The 10,534-nt window shown below is 43.5% G+C and overlaps 1 protein-coding gene across 1 annotated transcript in view; it reads left to right on the forward strand.

Moving 5' to 3' along the window:
• The window catches only part of UBAC2 (UBA domain containing 2), a 164,423-nt gene that overhangs the window by 62,397 nt on the left and 91,492 nt on the right, over window positions 1–10,534 (forward strand). The gene's annotated exons all lie outside the window — the stretch shown is intronic.

The raw sequence follows: 10,534 nt of genomic DNA on the forward strand, positions 1-10,534 counted from the left end.
GTCAGTCATAAATTGACTGTTAATCTTGTGTCTTTTGCTACTTCATCTTTGGGTCAAGACAAGGGAGTTAATACTAATGGTAAACCCTTTAAAGATGTGGAACCTACCTCATTTATGGAAAAAACATTTGTACATGCTAGGGATGGTAACAGACCGTCCCACAAGCATGTTGCTTTTCAGCTTATACCTGTAAACATGCTTAGAGCTTGGCACAGCAGCAGAAGCATAGCAGGCCAACACTGCTGTGTGGAAGGGGAAACTGAGGCACGCTGCCTCATGGCATTGGTGGCTAAATGCCAAGACACCTACACTTTAACTGATATTGCTACCTGAATACTGTTAGCAATACTGCACCCCAACATGTTTTCAGGCACCCAGGGACCAGGAACCCAGAACTTTGCTAGGACACCTAAGAATGACATCATAGGGTTTAAAGGTACTGGGAGGGTGTGTGACCAGAGACAAACTGGAATTTTACATGTACTGCCTCTGCCATGGACAGTGTCCAAGACTCCGGCAGTAAGTTCAGGAGGAGGGTGTGACATTGCACTCCATATGTTTGGAAATATGCTTATGAGTGTAAATATAATGTAATTGGAATATGCTTTATGCAAAAGGTCTCTTGTAAGGTATCATTACAAAGCTTATGATCTACTGAGTGTGTTCATCCTATTTGTTTGCATGTATTATTTCTATGTCTGGAGTTAGGAGAATAACATATCAACTTGTATGTCACAGTGATCACTCTCCTTTTAGGTTTATCACATAACATGAGAACAAAGATGAAATAAAAGATTAAAAATTAAATTCAGACTATAAGAGCGTTAATATTTCTATATATTATAGTTAATTTGTGACTTTTTTTGTTCCAAAGAAGAGAAAAACAGCCTGGCTAGATTTTAAATTGAAATGAATGATGTTAGAACCTTTAACAGTATTTGTAATTCTGTAATAATATTGGCAATCAAACCTCACATTTCATGACATAACCTAATTCCCGGTGAGAAACAGAAATTCTGTTCACTCTCTGCAATGTGCAGCACTGCACAACTGTTTAAACTGGCTAGGTGCATAATGGGGGTTTTTCACCTTTCTGAGAGTTTGGAAGTGACTGCGTCATGCTATGGCAAGTTAAACGGACTAGTCCACTGGTCTGTTATACTGGATAGTGGTCAGTAGATGGCAGCATTTATGTGATCATTACTCTAATCCAGGGGTCAGCAAACTTTCAGAAGTGGTGTGCCAAGTCTTCATTTATTCACTCTTTTTAAGGTTTCATGTGCCAGTAATACATTTTAACGTTTTAGAAGGTCTCTCTCTATAATATATAATTAAACTATTGTTGCATGCAAAGTAAATAAGGTTTTTAAAATGTTTAAGATGCTTCATTTAAAATTTAAATTAAAATACAGATCTTACCAGTTTAGCGTCATCCTTGCCCTTGCTTTTCCTTGCTGAGTTTTCCAATGTCTGGCATATATTTGGATACTTTAAGCTGCACACAGGCTTCTGAGTGATCAGTTGTTAACCAGCTTCGAGAGGGACAGAGGACAGATTTCATGTGTGAAAATACCTGTTCACACAGGTATGTGGATCCAAATGCTGAAAGTGTTGCAAACGCAATTTTCTTCAAACAGTTAAATTTCACTGGCAGGGATGTCCAGCAGGTCAGAATAAAGGCCCCATGATCTCTCTCTGTAGCTTTAAGTGCACTCCGCAGATCTCCAATCTTTGATTCCCACAATTCTGAGCTTTTTAACTGAATGAGCTGCATTTCGAAATCTTCAACACCCATCTACTGAAATACAGACAAATCCAAGTTGCTTTCGTTGAACTTTTCAGGTTTAATTAGAAAATAAATCGTTGAGCCAAATCACTGGAAATCTTGAAATCTGTCAGAAAATTCTGATTCCAATTCTTGCATGTATATGCCAATCTCGTTGACACTGACAGTGCAATATGTCAATAGCTCTTATGTGTTGGAAATAGTGGAAAGTTGAAGTTCGAATATCCCGAGAAAAAACTGCTATTTTTACAACAAATGCCTTCCAGGTTTCATAAAGATCCAGAACCATTTTCCCCGCACCCTGGAGATGGAGGTTGAGTTCGTTTAGGTGAGCGGTGATGTCAGTTAGAAACATGAGCTTACACAGCCATTTGTCATTATCCAGTTCGGGGTAGTTTTGTCCTTTTTCCAACAAAAAGGCCTTGATTGCATCAAAACAGTTTACAAAGCGCACCAAAACCTTGCCACGGCTTAGCCACTGTGACGGGGCAAGGCCAGATGGCTATGGAAAAGTAGTGGGAGATAGATATATTAGCTCCAGGCTAAACAAATCCCTGGTACCAGGATAAGTGAAATGGCAGCTGCTCCAGATCAATTAAGACACCTGGGGCCAATTAAGAACTTTCCAGAAGGCAGGGAGAAGGCTAGGTATTGGGACACCTGAAGCCAATCAGGGGCTGGCTGAAACTAGTTAAAAGTCTTCCAGTTAGTCAGGTGGGTGTGCATGTCAGGAGCTGTGGGAGGAAGTTGTGCTGTTGGAGAGGCTGAGTAGTACACACCATATCAGGCACAAGGAAGGAGGCCCTGAGGTAAGGGTGAAGTGGAGCTTGAGGAAGTGAGGGCTGCTGTGGGGGAAGTAGCCCAGGGGATTGTATATGTCATGTTTCTAAAAGGTCAGCTACCATAGCTGATACCATTAGGGTCCCTGGGCTGGAGCCCAGAGTAGAGGGTGGGCCCAGGCTCCCCACCCCTCTTTGCCCCCTGATTAATCACTGAGACTGGGAGACAAGAGAGACTGTGCAAGGAAGGATAACTTCTCCTCACCTCCCTTGCTGGCTTATGATGAAAATGGCTCAGTAGACTGTGACCCTTGCCTCTAGAGAGAGAAGGGTTACGTGGAGGGTCACAGTGAGCCTCTGAGGCTAGCGAAATCTGCCAGGAAACGCAGGACCCACGGAGGCAAGGACAGAATTTTGTCACACCCCCAAATGTTGCTGTAAAGTGGAATGTCATTATAAGAACTGTCCATCTCTTCTAACAGTACTTGAAACTGTGAGTCAAATCAGATCGAGCAACAAGGACATTTACAATTTGCACCACTGTATTCATCTAATTATTAAGCTCTGATTTAGAAATTTTAGCACACAGGTTTTCTTGATGGATGATACAGTGAAATTTGACTGTTGGGAGGCCAATTTGATCTTCAAGTAACTTTACAAATCCCTTCTGTTTTCCTACCATGGCAGGAGCATCATCTGTTGTCACACAAAATATTTTTCTGATGTCAACTCTCATTCTTCAAAATGGTTTACAAAAGATTCCGCTATATCTTCCCCCTTTGTTGTGCCATGCAGAGGTTTTAGGCAACAAAGTTCCTCTTGGATTTCATTGGAAGCACAATATCTTGCAACAACTGCCAAACGTGGAACGTCGTTTATATCCATGCTCTCATCAACGGCAACACTAAACGCTGCTGTGTCTTTGAATATAATTGTTTGCTTTTCGTTAATGTTTTCTGCCATTTCGCTTACGTGTATCTCACTGTTCTGTCAGACAGGCAGTTCTTTTATTCTAGATATGCATCTTTATTTGGAAAATCATTGAACAAAACCTCCAAACTGCTGAGAAAAACTTTATACATTCCCCATCTGTAAACAGCTTTCCAATTTTTCAATGCACTGTGCAATCTTGTAACTTCCTTCTGTGGCTTGATTTTTAACTTACACTTAAGCATTTAACAACACTGCTTTGCGTCTCATATCCTGCCACTGCCTTTTTGATCAGTCTTGTCTGCTTAATCAAGAAAGGTTTTCCTCGTGCTTCATTTGAAAATGTCATCGAACACTTGATGTGGGACAAACAACACTTTCACAACAGAAAGCACAAACAGCATGGTCCTTCTTTTGAATAAATCCAAATTTGTCTGTCCAAGAAGGCTGAAATGAACGGACATCTAACTTTGCTTTCTTAGGAGCTGACGTTTTGTCAAATGTACCCCTCAACTTACAGTGGGGGGAAAAATTGCGACAGACGGCACGCACAACGTCAAATGCAATGCGCTGTTCCACGTGATGTGATAGTGATGTAAGCAGCAAATCAGGACTTAAAAATATTCCAGTACAGTGGCACTGGAACAATTTTTAAGGTGGGCTACTAAGCTGTGCCCCCTCTTGCCCCGGTCTGCACCCCTCACTGCCCCAGGCTGGGGCCAGTGGGCCACAGCTGGGGGTGGCTGCAGAGCCCCGGGCCGAGACCAGGAGCAGAGCCCCGGGCTGGTGGCCGGGATCCCACTGTGACTGTGCTCCCCATAAGGCTTTATGGAGATATGCTTATGAATGTATATATGACATAACTAGACTATGTTTTATGCTACATATGCCATGTAACATATCTCTGTAAAGGTTATGATCTACTGAAAATATTAATCCTATTTGTATGCATGTGTCATTTTTGTATTCGAAGTTATGAATATTGGCTATGTAGTGGCTTGATTTTTAAGTAACCTTTTTAAAGCATTTGGTCAGCTTCTTGAGAAAGGAATGTGCAAATCAAGAAGCGCTTAAAGTACAATGGATCTTGGAATGCTCCAGTCCACATAAGAAGTCTTCCTGGAGACATTCAAGATACCATGTGGGCAATGGATTCTGCCTGTAAAACCTGTGAGTTATGCGTGGGCATGTGACTTGCCCAGGTGACTCCAGAACTCCATCTTGGAGCTGGACTTTGCATAGGAGAGAGGAGGGGGTCTTCACCCACAAGAGAAAGTCTATTTAAGGCCATGGAAGACCCTTCCGTTTTGTCTTCAGCTGGCTAAGAAGATAGTCTCTCCAACCCCAAGGATACCTGAAAGAAACTGGAACAAAGGACAGTAATTACAGGGGTGTGAGTGCTCGCTGGACCCAGACTAGAAGGAGGCTAGTCTGTAAAAAAGAGCTTACTGGAACTGGTGAGGTTTTTTTCTGTATTCAGTTTGATTAGACATAGACTTGCGGGTTTTATTTTATTTTGCTTGGTAATTCATTTTGTTCTGTCTGTTACTACTTGGAACCACTTAAATTCTACTTTCTGCATTTAATAAAACCACTCTTTATTTATTAATTAACCCAGAGTATGGGACATCTGTGCATATCTCTTTATCAGTGTTACAGAGGGCGAACAATTTATGAGTTTACCCTGTATAAGCTTTATACAAGGTAAAACGGATTTATTCAGGGTTTTGACCCCATTGGGAGTTGAGCATCTGAGTGTCAAGGACAGGAATACTTCTGTAAACTGCATTCAGTTAAGCCTACAGCTGTTAGATGACGTGATTCAGGCCTGGTCTGGGTTAGCAGCAGGCTAGCGGGTCTGGCTCAAACTAGGCAGGGCACTGAAGTCCTAAGCTGCCAGGGCAGGAAAGCAGGAGCAGAAGTAGTCTTGGCACATCAGATGGCAGCTCCCAGGGGGTTTCTGTGATCCAATCCGTCACACCCACGATGGCAGCAGAGTCCCCGGGACTGGTGGTCGGGACCAGGGGTGGCAGTGGGCTGAGCAGGGCCGGCGGATGGGACCCCGGGTGGCAGGGGGCTGGCGGTAGGACCCTGGGACCGGTGGCCGGGACCTGGGCAGTGTGAGTGCCACTCAAAATCATCTCATGTGCCACCTTTGGCACACGTGCCATAGATTGCTGACCCCTGCTCTAGCCTTTCACTGAAAGAGAAAATTTTTCACTGAGCTGAATGAAATACCCTTAGACATATGCTGTATGGTATTAAGCATACTTCGTTTTACTAAATTGAAATTGCACATATTAGCTGCAAATCATTAATAATAAAATCAGCTAACTTCCTCTCACCAATGTAATAAATACTCCAGTTTTTTGGTTTTTATTTTAAAATATGGGCTTAGTTTGCTGAAGCATGTACAGGTATTCGCTGCTCAAAAATGTACTGCAGATTCAAGATTGACTGGCAGTGCCTTGTTCCCTTGTAGCATGTGAAATGCACCTATACTTAAACCTCTGAAAACTAGGAAATATAGATTTAAGGTAATGTCTATCACACCACACTTGCACACAACCTTAATTTGCCCCCCTAGAGTTAGCAATTGCCACAGGAACTAAATCAACCCTGACATCTCTCTAAAATAACCTACCAGTTTCTGTATTATGTTCAACAAAATGCTATAACATTATTCCTCTTCATACACTCCTGCTGACTCTGTGGACTCTCCCTCTGTTAGGTGTACATGTGCTGATCCAGAGATTAGTTGCAGCAAGGTACCAGAGCACACAGTACCATCTGAGGAGAGGTGCAGTTGCTGCTAGAAGGATCTGGGATCCCTTTTTTCTTTGCTGTGCTATGTTGGAGGCTTGAGTAGGTAAACATAATTGCCTCTCTTGGTTCTAAAAATCTAAGGGTATGTCTTCATAGCAAAAGATCTGCACAGGCTAGCCCACCTGAGCTAGCCTAAATCCAGCTAGCTAGAGAGGGTAACAATAGCAGTGAAGACCAGTGGCATGCAGGCCTCAGGTAGTAACAGCCAGGCACAGGCCCTGGGTGTGTACTCGGCTCGCTAGCCTGCTCTGAAGCCTGCACTGTCCTCACTGCTATTGTTACCCACGCTAGCTGGATTCAAGCTAGCTTGGGTAGGCTAGTCCGTGCACAGTTTTTAACAGAGAAACTATGAAAGTTTCAAATAGTCTGTAGGGTTACTGGGATGCTAGTATGGCTGTGACAGTGACCTTCCCATGCTCACATGTCACTAGGCATCTCCAGAATTAAATGGAATATAAGAGTGCTTCACCCCTTTCTTACACTCTCGGTACTGCCATTGACATAGAGATGCACCCTCTCTGTCTTCTATGCTGCACTGTTGCTCTTTTCAGAGAAGCCGCCATGTTAGTCTGTATTCACAAAAAGAAAAGGAGTACTTGTGGCACCTTAGAGACCAACCAATTTATTTGAGCATAAGCTTTCGTGAGCTACAGCTCACTTCATCGGATGCATAAAGTGAAAATACAGTGAGGAGATTTATATACACACAGACCATGCAAAAATGGATGTTTACCATACACATTGTAAGGAGAGTGATCACTTAAGATGAGCTATTACCAGCAGGAGAGTGGGATCGGGGGAGAGAAAACCTTTTGAAGTGATAATCAAGGTGGGCCATTTCCAGCACATTTCCAGGAGTTAACAAGAACGTCTGAGGAACAGTGCACCCATAACTATTTTACATTTGGGGACAATGTATACCTTCTAATCAGCGGCACTACTATGGGTACCCGCATGGCCCCACAGTATGCCAACATTTTTATGGCTGACATAGAACAACACTTCCTCAGCTCTCGTCCCCTAATGTCCCTACTCTGCTTGTGCTATATTGATGACATCTTCATCATCTGGACCCATGGAAAAGAAGCCCTTGAGGAATTCCACCATGATTTCAACAATTTCCATCCCACCATCAACCTCAGCCTGGACCAGTCCACACAAGAGATCCACTTCCTGGACACTACAGTGCTTATAAGCGATGGTCACATAAACACCACTCCATACCGGAAACCTACTGACCGCTATTCCTACCTACATGCCTCCAGCTTTCACCCAGACCACACTACACGATCCATTGTCTACAGCCAAGCTCTACGATACAACTGCATTTGCTCCAACCCCTCAGACAGAGACACACACCTACAAGATCTCTATCAAGCATTCTTACAACTACAGTACCCACCTGCTGAAGTGAAGAAACAGATTGACAGAGCCAGAAGAGTACCCAGAAATCACCTACTACAGGACAGGCCCAACAAAGAAAATAACAGAATGCCACTAGCCGTCACCTTCAGCCCCCAACTAAAACCTCTCCAACGCATTATCAAGGATCTACAACCTATCCTGAAGGACGACCCATCACTCTCACAAATCTTGGGAGACAGGCCAGTCCTTGCCTTCAGACAGCCCCCCAACCTGAAGCAAATACTCACCAGCAACCACGCACCACACAACAGAACCACTAACCCAGGAACCTATCCTTGCAACAAAGCCCGTTGCCAACTGTGCCCACATATCTATTCAGGGGACACCATCATAGGGCCTAATCAATTCAGCCACACTGTCAGAGGCTCGTTCACCTGCACATCTACCAATGTGATATATGCCATCATGTGCCAGCAATGCCCCTCTGCCATGTACATTGGTCAAACTGGACAGTCTCTACGTAAAAGAATCAATGGACACAAATCAGATGTCAAGAATTATAACATTCATAAACCAGTCGGAGAACACTTCAATCTCTCTGGTCACTCGATTTCTGATCTAAAAGTGACTATCCTTCAACAAAAAAACTTCAAAAACAGACTCCAACGAGAGACTGCTGAATTGGAATTAATTTGCAAATTGGATACAATTAACTTAGGCTTGAATAGAGCCTGGGAGTGGTTGAGTCATTATACAAAGTAAAACTATTTCCCCTTGTTTATTCCTCCCCCGCCCCCGCGCCCGCAAATGTGCTGGAAATGGCCCACCTTGATTATCACTTCAAAAGGTTTTCTCTCCCCCCCACCCCATTCTCCTGCTGGTAATAGCTCATCTTAAGTGATCACTCTCCTTACAATGTGTATGGTAAACATCCATTTTTGCATGGTCTGTGTGTATATAAATCTCTTCACTGTATTTTCCACTTTATGCATCGGATGAAGTGAGCTGTAGCTCACGAAAGCTTATGCACAAATAATTTGGTTAGTCTCTAAGGTGCCACAAGTCCTCCTTTTCTTACTGTTGCTCTTGGAAGTTCCAGCATTTTGGTGACCCACATCACTATGCACTACAACAGTGGTTCTAAACCAGTGGTTCTCAGGGGTCCACCAAACATAGGGTGACCAGATGTCCCGATTTTGATAATGATCACATAAATGCTGCCACCTACTGACCACTATTCAGTATAACAGGCTAGTGGAATAGTCTGTTTAATTTGCCATAACACAATGCAGGCACGTGAAAAATCCCCGTTATGCACCTAGCCAGTTTAAACAGTTGTGCAGTGCTGCGCATTGCAGAGAGTGAAGAGAATTTCTGTTTCTCACTGGGAATTAGGTTATATCATGAAATGTGAGGTTTGATTGCCAATATTATTACAGAATTACAAATACTGTTAAAGGTTCTAACATCATTCATTTCAATTTAAAAGCTAACCAGGCTGTTTTTCTCTCTCTTTTGGCACAAAAAAGTCACAAGTTAACTATGATATATAGAAATATTAACGCTCTTATAGTCTGAATTTAATTTTTAATCTTTAATTTCATAGTCTTTGTTCTCATATTATGTGATAAAACTAAAAGGAAAGTGATCATTGTGACATACTGGGGCACAATCCAGACTAATGGGTAGCTGTGTCACTCCTGCCCTTTACAATGCCTTGCTGCTGTAGCCTCCAACTGGATTGCTCACAAACAGCCTCCAGCATATAAATCACACCCAAAGATGTCTGTGTGTGCTTCAGCCAGCCAGCCACACCTTGGCTTTTATCAGCCTTAGTTATGCTACAGGGTGTCCCCAATACACCCCTAGTCCCAGATCTTCATCCAGAAGTGTATGTATTTGTACAACTCAGCCCTCTCCTGGACAGTACAAATATGTTAAGTCCAATGTTCCCTCTAATTTTTTACATCCATGTGTGGAATTAATTTTATGTGCCCCAATATGGCGGTGATGTGTGGTGGGGGTGAAGCTGAGTGGTTCAGTGTGTGGGAGGGGGCTTGGTGCAGGGAGGTGAGGGCTGTGGCTGGGGGTGCAAGCTTTGGGTGGGGCTGGGGATGAGGGGTTCAGGATGTGGGAGGGGGCTCCGGGCTGGTGCAGAGGGGTGTGGGGGTGAGGGCTCTGGCTAGGGGTGCAGGCTGCTCTGGGGCTGCGGTGGGGAGAGAGGACTTCCCCCCCCATACCCCTTCACACCCCTTCACACCGTTCTCTCTCGACGCAGCAGCCAGGGCCCGGGGGAGAGCCCCTGGATTAGATAAAATAATAAAACAAGTTTATTAACTACAATGAGAGAGATTTTAAGTGAGTGTAAATAAGAAATCGTTACAAGAAAAATAAAGATTAAATGCAACTAATTAAATGCAACAAGATTAAATGTAGGTAAGTTAACAAACTATATTAGATTCAAAGCAAAGTTTTCTCACCAGTCTTACTGACCAAACTCTTTAGGTCAGGATCCCTTCTCCAGAGTCCAACAGCTGCTTCCTTTGTCTTTTTCAGGTACAGAGAATGCAGTGAGCAGAAAGAGGAGGTGTGTGTGTGACTGCCCCTTTTTGTTGTCCTGTCCCCCCTTTGAGAAGCATTTTCAGCTGGGAGCAAGGTGACAGGCAGGCTGTGTGGAAGGAAACTCCCTGATGTTTCTTTGCTAAAAAGTAGATTTTTTTTGTCTCCTACCCCCTTTCTTGCCAAAGAATGGCCACTTAGCAGGTAATGGTCCATCAGCGTTATTTACACCTGGCTGAGACATAAGTTTGCCCTTTGTCTTTGAGGAACTGGTTTGGCCACTCCCCAA

The sequence above is a fragment of the Eretmochelys imbricata genome, chromosome 1 (assembly GCF_965152235.1).
Source record: "Eretmochelys imbricata isolate rEreImb1 chromosome 1, rEreImb1.hap1, whole genome shotgun sequence".
Lineage (NCBI taxonomy): Eukaryota > Metazoa > Chordata > Testudines > Cheloniidae > Eretmochelys > Eretmochelys imbricata.